Raw genomic sequence first — 17,274 nt, forward strand, 5'->3', positions numbered from 1 at the left:
ACACCGGGGACCTCATGTGACACTAGCCAGCTAGCATCACTGTCAGAAAACGGACCTTTATTGAGGCCTTAATGACCTTACTGCCCTGCCCGCCTCCATCTCCAAGAAGACGGCTCACCACTATCTTCTTGTAATGTTCTTGTTGGACGCCTGGTTTATTACAAGAACACTTGTAGCTAAGCTAGAAACTATTAACATAAACTGTGGGTAAACTATACACAAAACAATGGATTAATAGCAGTAAAATCATGCACAAGCAACCTCTCTCTTCAGCTTCCTCCAGCCTGTCTGAAGTCAGCTGACTTTGACATTCACTCATATTCTAGTGAGACTCCTAGTGGTCAGTCGGTGAATTACAACACAACCATAACATCACTACACTTAGCAAGGGGCATAGGGTTTTCGAGCTGAAAAATAATTGTATCCTTCCGAGTTGAAAGTACAAAAATCCTGGTAAATCTCATACACATTGACGACACAGATTTGACTGAATGACTCTTAAACTCCCCAAGGTAACGCCTTCTAAAAATGGAGGACGGCCTTTGGGATACCGAGCTGCTGAGAAATGTTTCGTTTTTTATTCACACCAGTGCTGTCACCTGCAGCGTTTTAATATGCAGGAAATGGGACTTATTAATGGGCAATAAGTTTGTTTGCTACTTAATACATTGTAATTCCTTTGGAGCTCTACAGCTTTACAAGTGTCTGGCAATGATGACTTTAATAGACAACAACTACCCAATGATGGCATCATTTAGATAACAAGTTTGATGTTGTTTTGCTGTAATCGCGTCTAATTAAAAGCTCTTGCTAAACGTGGTCAGACATTACAACTTCCTTGAATCGTGTGGAATTGAAAAATTATTACAGCAAAACCCGAGCACGTTTTTAGAATCGTACAGGGTGTTGATTTACAGTTAGAGTACTCGGCCACAATTCTCCCATTTGGGAGGATGCCCATGGTGGGGGCAGGAATGGGGAGCGTTTTTTTGCCGCGGAGGATGTTGGGAAAGCACACCAAATATTCCCGCCTCATTATCTGTGCCACTGAGTGTTTTGTGCTGTATTCCGTGGTGGGGCACACCTGGTGGCGTGAAGTCTGCCGCTGCCTGGGGCCACATTGACGAGGTGCCCAACATCACTAGCCCACTATTGAATTAAGAAGATGGACCTCCTGAAAGTGAAGATGGATTTCCAGGAAAATTTGGAGGCAATTCTCGATTGCACTGAATCTGGAAGATCCAACTTCAGATACGCCCCACACCCAATGCTGTTGGGTTCCAGGGTCCAGGTTGCTGGCAGCCGACATCTCGATCTCTGGAGACAGCCCCACGCGTCGTTCAGGTGAGTCCTGACATTTGCATGCCACATTGTTCCAGATGTGTTTCGGACCAACGGGTTTTCGCGCTGGCATCACGTGGGGTGAATATTCCGGTTGGGTTTTCACTTGCATTCTATCAGCAGGATGCAAATCAGTTTCATGCTAGCCCCCAGCGGGATTCCCACTCCACCATGGTGAGCACCAGCGGAAGATACCACGGGACGTTCACACCAGCGTGACAGCAAACCTTTGCAATCCTGCAAAGTGTTCCTCCCCTCCCCCGCCCACCTTTGAACCCGTCTGTGGGTCCATGGAAGAACCCGCCCTTTTTAACATTAACAGCTTGCTGTCTGAAGAAGACTCCATTCTCCAGTTTCCCCTCTTCTGCTCTCCCTTCTCTCTGTTGCTTTCCTGAAGGTGATAACTCAGGCCTTGGTTACGGGCCTCCTCCGGGATCTTGCCTAAGTGTCTTCAGATGTGAATCTGGACAGTGATCATTGGTAGGCTGGCCAACTGTGATAGTCATTACCTCTGAATCCCAGTCCTTCCCTTCCATGACTTTCCGGCAAGGGTCACTTCGGTTTTCCACTCAAGCTAAGGTAAAGAGTTACCTTTTGAACTGCAGGAAGATAGGGCTCCCCCAGGGACTGTTATTAGATCCCTGCTTTGCTTGATCTATGTTAAAGACCACTTTCAACATTTGAGGGTGACACAAAACTTGGAAGTATTATGCCCAGAGAGGAGAATAGTGATAGTCTTCAGGAGGGCAGTGATGTGCGAAGCGATTTATTTGGTAGGGAGAATGACAAGAAACATGGGCTGTAAATTCTTGGCTACCCATTGTCACATTTTTGGGGTACCCCAAAGGTGCGCTGGTGGATCGCTCTTGGATGTTCCAACGTAAGGGTTTACGTGGCAATTGTTCAGAAGGGTTAACTTCCCCTGGACAACTGGGCTGGAGACCATACGGCAAATCGCTAGTTACTCTGAAAGAGTTTGAAGAAATAATACCATTTCTAATTTCTGCGTAACTATTTTAAACACCCAGGCCGAGCCCTGCACCAGTCATCCCCATGCTCTAGACACCTCACCCCCCCCCCCCCCCCCCAACTAATCAACTCCCGGCGTATTCCCAATCCACCCCCTTCCCCTCCCCACCATGGGATTCCCACCCCTTGAACACCAGTCACACAGGACTCCCAAACCTATGGGCCTGACCCCTCTTCCTCTGGGGGGATCAGAGCCAACCACCACCATGACCACCACTACCGCCATGCACCCCCCCCTACCCCCCCCCCCCCCCCCACTTGCCCATCCGTTCAACCACACACCCCTCGCCCCTCCCTTTGGACTCTCCAAATTCCATCCCGTTACCTGGGCACTCAACCTCACCCTGACCTGTCCGGTCCACTGGGCCCTTTGAAGCTACCTGTTTTCCAACAGCCAGTGCAGTAAAAAAAAGGGTGTGTGGCCTGCTTGAGCTCACTGTAGTCATGCTACACTGGGGCCTACGGGAAATCCTTCACTGTGAACCCCTAGCAGCTCCAGTCAGCGGAGGTTATAGCAAAGTTTTCCAGAGGAGGTAAGTGCACTTTGTAATTCCAATGGACCAGGGCTTTATGTTGCTGGATGGGTTTATGACCCCTAATATATAGTAAAGAGTCCAAATCTAAAGGAGTTTGCAGAGAAGAGAGACCTGGGGGTATAGGCACATAAATCATTGAAGGTTGAGGACATGGTTAATAAAGCATTTGGGATCCTTGGCTTTATAAATGGGGCTTAGTGTACAAAAGCAAGGAAGCAATAAACCATCAAAAAACACTGGTTTCTTCTCAATTGGAGCCATGGAGACAAGTGGGGAGCATTCCATCGCACTCCTGACTTGTGCCTTGTGGAGGCTTTGGGGGGCCAGGAAGTGAGACACCCACTCTGCAATACCCAACCTCTGACCAGCTGTAGTAGGTATGGCATTTATAGGACTGGTTCCTGTTGGGTTTTTAGTCAATGGGGACTCTCAGAATTGTTGGTGAGAGGTTCATCAATAGTAATGTCCTTGAATGACACGGGAAGGAGGTTGACAGCATCCATTATGGAATGGAATGGACAAAGAGTCCCGATGAATAGCCCACACCTGTTCGCACTGTTACTGTATAAGGCCCCAACTTAGCCTAAAATGAGAGAAGGTAAACCAACAAGATGACACTTCAACTTGTGAAGTTGCTGGAACAATTTGTCAAAAGGGGGGAATAATGTCTGAAGGCAGACTCTTACAGCTGCAGATGTAGTAGCCCAGTAGAGCTTTGTGTTCAGAGTTAATTAGCATTTTGGCCTTGAGGAATCATTGCGATGGGAATTTTTGCAATGGAGTTTTTTCTCTCCCAGCTCAAAACTGTTACCTGGTAGTGATGAAGGATGAAGTGGGATGAGACAATGCACTTCATCTTGGAGGTTTGGACTCGACTTCAGTCCAGTGAGCTTTTAAATTTTCACAACACAGGGACAGGCACAGCAATGAAAATCAACACCGCAAATTTCAGCCTGCAGGCCCCCCAAAAAAGATCGGCTTGCTGCATATTCTAACGGAGACAGTAATCATGCCCCCGGGACTCAATTAATTGTACGGAAAATGGAAATGTCATTTATTACATTGGAGGGTAGCTGAAGTGAAGGATTAGGTTGCATAATTTGGTGAACATTTGAGGGATTTTGCATTACTGCCGGACATGCCATGTGTAACTGTTTTAATTCTTGTTGCTTCATGTGTTTGTAGATAAGAGTGGAGTCACCGTTGGAATGAAGATAGATATTGCATGCAATTATTGAAATGCTGCATTTAATTTGCTTTAACATTCATCATGCAGGTTAAGATTTTATCCCTCTCTAGAAGATACTGTAATTTCCCAGACTAACTGACTGTTTACAGCAAATCCAATTATTTTTATGTCTAATAGAAGCTAATCCTGCTCGCTAACTCTGCTTGAGCATTTTATAGTGTAATGACAGTCCGTCTGGTGGCCTCCCTCCTCAATAAATAACAAACAGCATCTCAATGCTTTTGGCTGGATACTGTTTTTGACACAATGGGGCTGATCTTTTCTGCTTAATATAGCATGGAGGAATATTAAAACTAGTGCAAAGTTAGGAGTAAAGCCCAAACTGTCAGCACTTCATTCTACCTCCTCAGAAAGAAAGGGATAAATTGATAATTTACAACAAAAATCTTATTAAGGCCTGTTAACACCTTGCTATTGAGATTTCGTAGGGAAAATGTGGCAGTTTTCTTTCCAACTTGATTAAAAGGCATACATTTGCTCATCAACGTGGCTGGGGTTAAGTCAATGATGGGGCAGCTAAATACTTTGGCAGAGGGTGCATTTGGCACGGGGTTTGCTTTAATTGTTGCATTGGTTGGATCAGCACTGCCAGTGGCAAGGTAGTGGTGTCCTGAAGCCTAACTCCACTTAGAGCATCCATCACCTATCATTGGGCTAACTTTGCTGCTCGCTGGCATGTTCTTTTGTTGTTTCATGGGGGTGTTGATATTTCTGGCCCATTCTTAATGTCCCTTGAGAAGGTGGTGGTGAGCTGCCTTCTTGAACCGCTGAAGTCCAAGTGGTGTAGGTACACCCACAGTGCTGTTGGTGAGGGAGTTCCAGGATTTTGACCCAGCGGCAGTGAAGGAACAGCAAAAGAGTTAGTTCCAAATCAGGCTGGTGCACGGCTTGGATTGAACTTGCAAGTGGTGGTGGTCTCCTACACCTGCTGCCTTTGGCCTTCTAGAGGGTGGAGGTTGCATGTTTCAAAGGAACCTTGATGAATTGCTGCAGTGCATCATGTGAATTGTACACTGTGTTGCCACTACGCATTCGCGTTGGAGGGAGTGAATGTTTAAGATGGATGGGGGTGTCAATGAAGTGGGCTGCTTTGTCCTGGATGCTGTCGGGTTTTTTGTGCATTGGTGGAGCTGCACTCATCCAGGCAAGTGGAGAGTCCTCCATCACATTCCTGACTTGTGCCTTGTGGACAGGATTTGGGGAGTCAGGAGGTGAGCTTCTCTTTGCAGAATTGTCAGCCTCTGACGTGCTCTTGTAGCCACAGTGCTTATACGGCTGGTCCAGTTCATTTCCTGGTCAAGGGTAATCCCAGGGATGGCGATAATGGGGTTTCAACAATGCTAGTGCCAGTGAATGTCATGGAGAGATGGTTAGATTCTCTCTTGTTGGAGACGCTCATTGCCTGCCACTTGCCTGGTGCGAGTGTAACTTGTCACTTGTCAGCCCAAGCCTGAATGGTGTCTTGCTGCATTTCAATCAACTGAGGTGCGCTGGGCTCAGAAGCACTTTAAACAGATGAGCAATAAACTCACAGAAAGCTGCTTAGCTTTGTACTGCATCCCCTTCCCACTGTAAATCAAAAAGGCAAGATTTTCATAGATTAATTAATGACCACAGCATGTAAAGGTGAAGCATCAATCAAGAAATTCATGTGCCATTTTCAATGCAACCTATATAAGTGGACAACAACGACACTCTTTAAAAATAAATGTCATGTTGTAGTTTACTATTTGTTTCTGGGGCGAAATTCTCCAGTATCGGCGCGATGTCCGCCGACCGGCGCCAAAAACGGCGCTAATCAGTCCGGCATCGCGCCGCCCCAAAGGTGCGGAATCCTCCGCATCTTGGGGGGCCCAGCCCTAACCTTGAGGGGCTAGGCCCGCGCCGGACTGACTTCCGCCCCGCCAGCTGGCGTAAAAGGCCTTTGGTGCCCCGCCAGCTGGCGCGGAAATGACATTTCCGGGCGGCGCATGCGCGGGAGCGTTAGCGGCCGCTCACGGCATCTCCGCGCATGCGCTGTGGAGGGAGTCTCTTCCGCCTCCGCCATGGTGGAGACCGTGGCGAAGGCGGAAGGAAAAGAGTGCCTCCACAGCACAGGCCCGCCCGCGGATTGGTGGGCCCTGATCGCGGGCCAGGCCACCGTGGGGGCACCCCCCGGGGCCAGATCGCCCCGCGCCCCCCCCCCAGGATCCCGGAGCCCGCCCGCGCCACCTTGTCCCGCCGGTAAGAGAGGCGGTTTAATCCACGCCGGCGGGACAGGCATTCTAGCAGCGGGACTTCGGCCCATTCGGCCCGGCGGGGGGGTCGGAGAATCTCGCCCCATTGCAAAATTCACATACACACACTAAAACAAACAATTTGGTTCTGGATGTCTGGACCTATAAATCACATTTTATATTCTGGAAATGGTTATGTCACTGAATCAGGCTACACAAGAACACTGCTGTGCTTAATTTCCTAGTTTCCTGCTTTCCAAAATGGATTTATATCCTTGGCTGTTACTGAACTGGTCAAATGACTTTCAGCCACTTGAGAGATATGGAAAGTGCATAACTTCTTGCTGATGCGCGTCGATTGTCCTGGGCTCTGCCAATTAAAAGAAGGAACTTTGGTTTATACAGACTGAGACTGGGACTTTCCAGCCCTTCCCGCTGCTGGGATCTTCCAGCCCCACCGAAGATGACGGGTTCCCCGGCTGCCAAGCTACGCAGCTCGCCATTGACTGGCAGGACCGGAAGGTCCCACCGGCAGCCAATGGCGAGTCACCTCAGCTAGCGGAAACCCCAACGCGGGTCGGGGGGGGGGGGGGGGGGGCTGGAAAATGCTACCCTCAGCCTTCCTTGTCCTGGGACATTCCCAAAGTGCTTACAACCAATGAAGAACTTTTGATGCGTAGTCAGTTGTAACGTACGAAATGTGACAGTCAATTTGCACACAGCAAGGTCCCATAAACAGCAACTAAATAGATGACCAGATCATCTGTCTTACCATTTGGCTTAGGCATTGGTCAGGCTATTATAATACGATCAAAGGAAACTAAAATGAATGACATTCCTAAATGCTGATGTTAAAACAAATTAAAATGCTAAGATAAACACCTGGGGTGGGATTCTCCGACCCCCCGCCGGGCCGGAGAATCGCCGGGGGGCGGCATGAATCCCGCCCCTGCCGGCTGCCCAATTCTCCGGCGCCGGGGTTTTGGCGGGGGTGGGATTCAGGCCGCGCCGGTCGGCGGCCGGCGGCTGTGGCCCCCCCCAGCGATTCTCCAGCCCGCGATAGGCCGAGCGGCCGCCCGTTTTAGGCCGGTCCCGCCGGCGTAAATTAGACCAGGTACCTACCGGCGGGACCAGGCTCTGCGGGTGACCTCCGGGGTCCTCGGGACATTTTGGGGTGATCTGGCCCCGCGGGGTGCCCCCACGGTGGTCTGGGCCGCGATCGGGGCCCACCAATCCGTGGGCGGGCCTGTGCCTTGGGGGCACTCTTTCCCTCCGCACCGGCTGCTGTCGACCTCCTCCATGGCCGGTGCAGAGATGAACCCCCCTACACATGCGCTGGGATGACGCCAACAGACACTGCACATGCGCCAACTCGCGCCGGCCGGTGGAGGCCCTTTGCCGCAGATTGGCGCGGCGCCAAACCCGGCGCCAACCACGCCAGCGCCGGCCTAGCCCCTGAAGGTGCGGAGGATTCTGCACCTTCTGGGCGGCCCGGCGCTGGAGTGGTTCACCCCACTCCTCGGCACTGGTACAGCCCGCCCCGCCGGGTAGGGGAGAATCCCGCCCCTGGTTCTTTAACAACAACAAAAATTCTTCCGATATTTATCATAGATTATCATAGAATTTACAGTGCAGAAGGAGGCCATTCGGCCCATCTAGTCTGTACTGGCTCTTGGAAAGAGCACCCGACCCAAGGTCAACACCTCCACCCTATCCCCATAACCCAGTAACCCCACCCAACACTAAGGGCAATTTTGGACACTAAGGGCAATTTATCATGGCCAATCCACCCAACCTGCACGTCTTTGCACTGTGGGAGGAAACCGGAGCACCCGGAGGAAACCCACGCACACTCGGGGAGGATGTGCAGACTCCGCACAGACAGTGACCCAAGCCGGAATCGAACCTGGGACCCTGGAGCTGTGAAGCAATTGTGCTATCCACAATGCTACCGTGTTGCCCATATTTATTGTAATATCTTACGTGCTCCTTTACCATAGAAAGCATCCTATCTGGCTGCATCACAGCCTGGTATGACAACTGCTCGGCCCAAGACCACAAGAAACTTCAGAGAGTCATGAACACCACCCAGACTATCTCACAACCCCGCCTCCCATCCATTGACTCAATCTACACCTCCCGCTGCCTGGGGAAAGCGGGCAGCATAATCAAAGCCCCCTCCCCCCCGGCTTACTCACTCTTCCAACTTCTTCCATCAGGCAGGAGATACTAAAGTCTGAGAACACGCACGAGTAGATTGAAAAACAGCTTCTTCCCTGCTGTTACAAGGCTCCTAAACGACCCTCTTATGGACTGACATGATTAATATTACACTCCTGTATGCTTCACCCGATGCCGATGTCTAGGTATTTACATTTTGTACCTTGTGTTGCCCTATTATGTATTTTCTTTTATTTTCATGTACTAAATGATCTGTTTCAGCTGCTCGCTGAAAAATACTTTTCATTGTACCACGTGACAATAAACAAATCCAATCCAATCATTTCAATTTCTCACACATTACTCTGCTCACTATGAAAATATCTGAATCGAATTAAGAGTGATGGTCTGTGGAGTAGGATGACTCCAATATGGAAAATAATTTGAGGTTTCTTATAGAAATGCAAATTATCGATAATGTTAAAGGGAAATCCTTTAATCTCCTCCATGTGTCGTGATACTTCCTGTTGGATCAACGTGGAGTCCACTTTAAATTGTGGATGTTCATTTCCTTTTCTGAGATGTGGGTATCATCGACAAGGCCTGCATTTTTTTTCCCATCTCTAATTGCCCTTGAACTGAGATGCGTGCCGTTCCACTTCAGAGGGTAGTTAAGGGTCACCCACATTGCTGTGGCTCTGGAGTCACACTAAGGCCAGACCAGATAAGGGTGGCAGATTTCCTTCCCTAAATGACTTTAGTGAACCAGTTGGGTTTTTGCGACAAGTGCTGATAGTTTCATGGTCACCGTTACTGAGACTAGCTTTCAATTTAAGATTTTGTTAACCAAATTTAAATGGCAACAGATTTGAATTTATGTCCCAAGTGCATCAGCATGGACCTCTCGATTATTAGTCCTGTGATATTAGCACAATGCCACCACCTCCCCAGGTAAAATTCATTAGTCTAAGCCCTATGGCTCGTTTGTTTAATCTATTGTGCCTGTCAGCACATGTATAGTCCCTCAAATCTCCTTTAGTTTACCCCCATATGCCCCTCAGTGTTTCAAATTACTGGATAAGTAATAATGGACACAGATTGCTACCACTCTTCAATGAGGGGCAAGTTGGCAACATGGAGATATCCATATGGTTGGATCGCTCCAGTGTGCCCACGTGGCATTCTTACGTCGAAGAAAAATGTAAGCGCTGGTGGAACCCAAGTGACTGGGTGGGGTGGATGTCAGGGGTGGGTGGGATCAGAATTTTGGCTAGAACCTGATCTGGGCTGGCTTTCACCCATGGGGTAGGGGGTGGGTGATTCATTTCCAAATGTCCACATTGTCTAGAGCACCTTAGAATTGTGGGTGTACCACTGCGTAAAACCTCAATTTAACCTTCACCGGCTGGGTGTCAGTGTGAGTTCCATTGCCAGCTCTGGTAAAGGTCTCAGCCTCAGGCCGTTCATGCAGAAGGGGGATTGGTTATCTTGATGAAAATACATTTGGGCTATTCCAACATCCATTGGCAGATTGGGGCAGATGACATGGCAGTGCTCTTAAAGGGACAGGTCAGCCTGTAACCCTGCAAACGACCTGGGTTGGCAGGAGGTGGTTTACAGCCACTCCATCATGGGTGAATGGAACTGGGGCCTGTGGGTTTAAAAACTCCCTTGGAGCATTAACACAAAATTGAAACTGCTCCCCTTGTTTCTACAAAACCATCTTTTCATCATGTTCCGCATGAAGTTTACACACATTACTGTAAGCTTGTTCTATCATTGATTTCACAGCATCGACAGAGAAATACATTATAAATCATATATCTAAAAAAATGTTTTTCACAATATTAAACACAATGAACTTCCCCTTATGTTGTTATTTCCTCGAGTGGGTAAACTAAGGATGGGAGGACTCGATCTTAAAATTAGAGCTAGGCCATTTCGAAGAGGAACTTTGCCACACAGAGAAGTGATGTGGAGATGCCGGCGTGGGACTGGGGGGGGGGGGGGGGGGGGCACAGTAAGAAGTCTCACAACACCAGGTTAAAGCCCAACAGGTTTGTTTGGAATCACTTTCTTTCGGAGCACAGCTACTTCCTCAGGTGAGTGAAGAGGTGGGTTCCACAAACACATATATAGACAAAGCCAGTGGTGCAAGATGATACTTTGAATGCAAAGTCTTTGCAGGTAATTAAGTCTTTACAGGTCCAGACAGTGCGACTGGAGAGAGGGATAATCACAGGTAAAAGAGGTGTGAATCACCTCAAGCCAGGACAGTTGGTTGGATTTTGCAAGCCCAGGCTAGATGGTGGGGGGGGGGGGGGGGGGGGGGGGTGAATGTAATGCGACATCAATCCAAGATCCCGGTTGAGACCGTACTCATGAGAAGTGGCAGAAATTTGGAATCCTCTTCCCCAAAAGGTGTAAATAGTGAATCAATCGGAGCTTTCGGGACTTGAGACCCACATCTTTGGACTGTGGGAGGAAACTGGAGCACCCGGAGGAAACCCATGCAGACACGGGGAGAACGTACAGACTCCACACAGACAGTGACCCAAGCCGGGAATCGAACCTGGGACCCTGGAGCTGTGAAGCAATTGTGCTAACCACCATGCTACCGTGTTGCCCATTTCATCTGGCCCTGGAGATTTATCTATTTTTAAGTCTGCTGGATCACTCAGAACCTCCTCTCTGTCTAAGTTAATCTCTTTAATTTTTTCACAGTCCTTCTCCCCAATTTCTATACCCACACTGTCACTCTTGCGAGTGATAACCAACACAAAGTATTCATTTAGAAGCCTCCCTATGTCCTAGTGCTCCACACACAAGTTACCACTGTGGCCCTTAATGGGCCCTACTCTATCCCTAGTTATCATTTTACCCTTAATGTACTTGTAAAACAACCTAGATTTTTCTTTAATTTTTGCCAGCATCTTTTCATGTCCCCTTTTTGCTCTCTTAATTTCCTTTTTAAGTTCCCTCTCACACATCCTATACGCCTCTCAGGCTTCTGCTGTTTTGAGCCCTCGATATCTGCTGTAAGCCTCCCTTTTACTCTTTATCCAGTGCTGTATATCCCTCGATATCCAGGGTTCACCCGATTTGTTGGTCCCACTCTTTTTCCTCATTGGAACATGTTGGTCCTGCACTCTCCCTATTTCCTTCTTGTGCCCTATGCATCTTTTTCAAATCTCTCACACCTATTCCAGACCTTCCACCTTGCTCCAGCGTATAAAATCCATCATGTTGCTCCCCTGCTTTAACCCGAAAGAAGAGTCATGCAAACATGAAACATTAACTCTGATTTCCTTTCCGCAGATACTACCAGGCCTGTTTTGTTTTTACTTCAGATTTCCAGCATCTGCAGTATTTTGCTTTTATATAAATATCTAAGCTGTGGTTCTAATGCATATTATATTTGATGTAACACTGCTGATAACACTACTGGGGACAGTCATCAGTGCATTTGTTTCAATGAGCCTGCCTCTTTCTTCTTGAGGAAAGAACGGTGGTAGGAGCTGCCTCTTCACTTACTATGGTGCACTTGAGAACAAAGAGGCAGACTGATTAAAGCATATCCGGTTAGAGGAACGGCTGCGACCCTGAGTTTATGGATTCCAGGTTGACACTGCCAGTGTCCAGCCCTTATAATTTGTCGGGCAGAGCCCAGTGTGACATGGAACAGCACGGACAATCCCATTTTCCAATAAGCTTTTTCCAAGTGTCATGGGGCGCGTGAGGGGGTGCACATAGCAGCAACGGGGACCAGTCCCAACTCTTTGCTGGCGGGAGCACTTAGATTCCGGGAGGGAGAATCCCAGCTCTTGTTTCCGAGTCAGAAGGCTGTGAGTTGAAGTCCCACTCCGGGGTTTGAGTACAAGGTTGGCACTCGAGTGCAGTACTGAGGGAGTGCTATGCTGCGTTTAGCATGAAACGTTAAACCAAGCCCCTGTCAGGTGGATGTGAAATATCTTATTTCACTATTCTGAAGATGGGTTAGGCAGGTTATTCCCAACATCCTGAACAATATTTATCCTTCAACCTAAATATCACAAAAAAGGGATTTTATGGTTGTTTTCACATTTGCTGTTTCGGGGAGCTTGCTGTGAGCAAATTAAAGTTGCATTTTCTACTTGATTGGCTGTAAAGTACTTTGGGACGTCCTGTATCCATGAATTTATATAAATCCGTTTTAAACCTTAATATACATTCTTTACCAGTGTGCATGTCTTCATGGAGCCTGTTCTAAGCTTGAACATTCTTGGAAACAAAGTAAGAAAGAAAGAGAGAAGGAAAGAATGTGAATTTGTGTCGTGCCGTGGAGCAGCACAGTTGCACCGTGGTTAGCACTGCTTCACAGTGCCAGAGTCCCAGGTTCGATTCCCAGCTTGGGTCACTGTCTGTGCGGAGTCTGCACGTTCTCCCCTTGTCTGCGTGGGTTTCCTCTGGGTGCTCCGGTTTCCTCCCACAGTCCAAAGATGTGCAGGTTAGGTGGAATGGCCATGCTAAATTGCCCTTCGTGTCCAAAAACTTTAGGTGGGTTACGGGAATAGGGAGGTGTGGGCTTAAATGGGGTGCTCTTTCCAAGGGCCAGTGCAGACTCGATGGGCCGAGTGACCTCCTTCTGCACTGTAAATTCTATGATTTAATGAGTTCACATTGCCCTAAAGACAATGACTAAGTTTATTAAGGTGATTCATTGTCTTAATGTCGGGCACAAGGGAACTATTTTCATAAATCTCAAAAGAAAAACCTTTAGAAAACTTCATGTTAGTCTGCTTTCAGATCGTCCAGTCAGACAATGGAGTCTGTTTGGAAACGGCAGTGATTGGAACATGGGCAGTATCAAAGTGAATCGTAATGCATGTATAATCAAAAAGATGAGGTTGATTCATCAATCAAACTGGTGCATCTCAGCTCCAGACAGATCTGTTTGTCTCAGTTTCCCAAATCCATATGGATTGTTTGATCGGAAAGCAGAGAGATAGAACATCTGGTTCACTTTGAGTCCCTGGATCATACTTCATTCTTAATTTGTTGCTGTTAAACCTGGTGCAGCTGTCACAGGATATTAAAGCTGCACTATATTAGAGAAACATTTTTCTTTGTAGCCCAGCCCCAGAAAAACTTGAAGCATCTGCAACATTTAACAAAGCCAGCTCTCTTAAAACAAGAAAAATCTGTATTTAAGGGGTCATCCTTAAATTATCAAAAGCCAGTAACATCAGACCTTTTCGGGGGAAGATACTTAAATTAATTGGTAAGGTTCATAGATAATTCTTCGGCCGTCCTGCTGGATATTACGATTCTGATTGGGACAATATGTTTGGAATGTGATTGTAAATAAACTCACAGACCCTGGCTGATCGGCACTCTAAGCTTCACATTCAATCTGAATCAATGGCAAACGTGGATTAACCTGTTTGAACAGTATTAACATCATTACTGCCCCCACACAGTCAGATTTTAGTTCTTTCTTTCTGCAGTTAATAAGTAATTGCTTCGGTGTCGAAATTGCAATAGTTCCAATTCCTCGAGGAATTTTAGTGAAGTCCAGTTGCGCAATCTAACATAGCAGAAGTTAACATTTTCAGAGGATTAGGGAGCCAGTCTGGAATTGACTAAAGTTCCCCCCCCCCCCTACCCCCCGCCCCCGGCCAGTGGGATAGGAAATGCTGGACCCCTGCCATATCTGGGATGTCTTGCCCTCAGCCCTGGTCTCCAGGCTGCTTCTATGGCTTGTGCGTTTGGCGGTGACGACCTCCTGCAATTTTAGTTTGTTGGATTCACTTTCTATTATGTCAAAATCTCCTGGTAAACTCAAACTAAAATCAAAAGGACTTTGAGGAATCCTGGATCACAATCAAGCAAATGCATGTCTGTGTGTTTGCGATTGTCTACATGCGTGTGTGTGTGTGCATGTGCCCGTTCATGTGGGGAGAAAAGTAGGAAGAATCTTCAACAATGGAAGCGCGTGAAGAGCCTGAACTATTTATGGAATGGATTTGCACAATTCACCTCCATATTCTGCTGTAAGTGGTGAAAATGTTGGGATTACTGTCCCATGGGGTATCGGCTACAATCGGCTGCATAATACTGTAACCTTGGGGCGGGTGGGGGGGAGGCGGTCACCTCCCCACTGATCTCTGAGCAATGTCTTCTCGAGTTCATTGCCAGCAGGGATGTGTGGCTCGGCTATGAGAAAGATAGTGGTGGAAAAGGACATGCAAGTGAGGATTTGTTTCAAAGCCCTTCCATATAGTTCCAAATCAGGATGGTGTGTGGCGTGGGAGGAACTTGAAGGTCTTGGTGTTTTCCCCTGTCTGCAGATCATGTCTCTCCCGATGGCTCGCGCTGTGGGTTTAGAAGGTGATGTCAAAAGAGCCTCGACAAGTTGTTCCGGTGTGTCTTGTTGGATGGTAACACACTGCTGTCACTGTGCACCAGTGGCGGAAGGAGTGGATGTTTAAGCTGGTGGATGGGGTGTCAATCATGCAGGCTGCTTTGTCCTGGATGGTGTCAAGCTTCTTGAGTGTTGTCGGAGCAACAATAAACAAGGCAAGAGTATTCCAACAGACTCCTGACTTGTGCCTTGCAGATGGTCAATAGGCTTTGAGGATTCAGGAATTTAGTTCCTTTTAGCAGAATTCCCAGTCTCTAACCAGTTTTGCAGCCAATGGGATGGATTCTCCGCCCCGTGACGCTGGCAACACAGATTGCGATCTGGCGGAAAATCGGGCGACTGGTCAGAATTGAGGTCCACGCCGGGCGCCTAACTGACCGCTATGCTCCGGACCCTTGCAGGCAATGAGATTGGGGTTCGCACCTGCACACCAGTGGGAGGGTGCTAATGGATGCAAATGGATATTAATGATCCTCCACATTAGGAATCACTTGGGCGCGGATCACTACATGTATCACCAAAGATGAACCTGATGTGGTGGATTTCACAATGCGACAAGTTGGTAACTCCTTAAGGGAGTTGCCCTCAAAATCCACCCAAGAGCCATCCTCATCCCCGACAATACACAACCTGCCCATAACTACCCTACCAGCCCACCCCCACTGACCCCCAGGGTCTCCCTAAAATGGGAGATCCCCCAGGGACATCCTAACTAGGGAGATACTGCAGGGATCCCCTAAATAGGGAGGACCCCTCCAGGGTCTCCCTAACTAAAGGAACCCCTCCAGGAACCCCCTATAAAGGGAGACCCCCCAAGGACCCTATAACTAAAGGGACCTCCCACAAAGACCCCCTAACTAAAGCCCCCCCACCAAAAGAAAAGCGATCCCTGTCTGGAAGCTAGAGAGCTGTCCAGACAGGGGCAGTGAAGTCAATTACAATTGTAATTTCGCCTAGAAGCACTATGTGCCCATTCCTAGAAAGAGAACAGCTGAGACCTGTGTTTAAACCCCTCACATCCCTTAGCAGCAAGCCATTCATCCATTTCTGGTAATGGGCTGTTTACAAACATCAACCACATCAAAGAGAGGTACGTGCTGTCAATTTCAGCTCAGCACTTCAAAATCATTCAAGCATGAAGGGGCATGACTGGATTGCACTTAACTCTCTTTGATGTGGTTGGTGTTTGTAAACATTGGGGTTACAGCACTTAGAGTGAAGAAGATGAATGAAGCAAGGCTAACAGCTGTCTTGTGGAAGCTGCCAATCATAACCCACAACCAGAATTAAATGTTTTCAGGCCGTGCTGCCCTTTGTTCTACTATTAACATGTACCTTTGCCAAGTTTTGTGCCTTTATTACTTTTCTTACCACTCCCTCGCCTGTGTTCCATGGCACCTTGGTCATTTTATCGCCCCGCTCTCGAACCTATCCCCAACTTCCTGTTTGCTCCATCTGCCCCTCCCCCTTTTCTAACAGCACAAAACCCATCACGTCCTGAACCCTCTTCAGTTCCGAAGAACAGTCAGATCGAACTCGAAACGTTAACTTTGCTGCTCTCGCCACAGATGCTGCCAGACCAGTGAGTTTTTCCCCAGCCCTTTCTCTTTTAATTTCCAATCTCCAGCATTTGCGGTATTTTGGTTTTATGTGGTTAATTATGCTTTGGACAATGACACCGACTCAAACGTTAATTATCTCACTTTCTAACTAGCTCCTTCCAAAGTGTGCAAGCAAGCGCCCACAAGCATAAGCAGGAGTTTACGCTCGAGGAGGATTCGGGGGCCGATGAAGTCAGCATGTGCCCTTCAGCTCTTTCAGAAAAGAAGAACTGTGAGCTCCCGCTTTTCACTCACGTTTTGCAGGTACAGAAGATTATGTAGCGATTTCCCCTCGGCCTGGAGTAGAACCTTGACCAGCCAGCGGTTAAAGGAAATAAATCTCACATTCTGGTAAATATATTATAGAACACGATGGCTGTCTCACATCAGAGTCACATTGCAAATGTTGTTCAAAGGAAAAGGTCATATGTGTTTCTAGAGCAAAGCTAAGTGGTTGCATTTGAAATGCAAATAAACCAGCCCTTGGGCTACTGAATGGGTCAAGGAAGCTGAGTTTGACTGTCACGGAATTAACGATGTGATAAATGCAAGGCAAATTGCTGTGCTAATTGTTGGAGATGGGCGAGGGCATATGCTAGATCCCTGCTTTCTCCTTTATCCTCCGGGTGAGTACCTGGGACATCCCATAGTTTGGCAGTGTATCAGTCCAGGTGATGCTAACCTTGTTAGTAATGAGGAAAGTAGCTGCTTCTCCTCTGCTCCCATTGGTTTAGCCACC

The 17,274-nt window shown here is 47.8% G+C and overlaps 1 long non-coding RNA gene across 1 annotated transcript; it reads right to left on the reverse strand.

The window, feature by feature from the left end:
• Positions 1 to 4,137: 4,137 nt before the first annotated feature.
• Positions 4,138 to 16,862, reverse strand: LOC140394411 (uncharacterized). Its single transcript, XR_011935874.1, has 2 exons — positions 16,791 to 16,862; positions 4,138 to 5,724 (listed from the first exon to the last, which is right to left on the reverse strand). It is a non-coding gene; the product is annotated as an uncharacterized lncRNA (long non-coding RNA).
• Positions 16,863 to 17,274: the final 412 nt, after the last annotated feature.

The sequence above is a fragment of the Scyliorhinus torazame genome, chromosome 17 (genome assembly GCF_047496885.1).
Source record: "Scyliorhinus torazame isolate Kashiwa2021f chromosome 17, sScyTor2.1, whole genome shotgun sequence".
In the NCBI taxonomy this organism is placed as follows: Eukaryota; Metazoa; Chordata; class Chondrichthyes; order Carcharhiniformes; family Scyliorhinidae; genus Scyliorhinus; species Scyliorhinus torazame.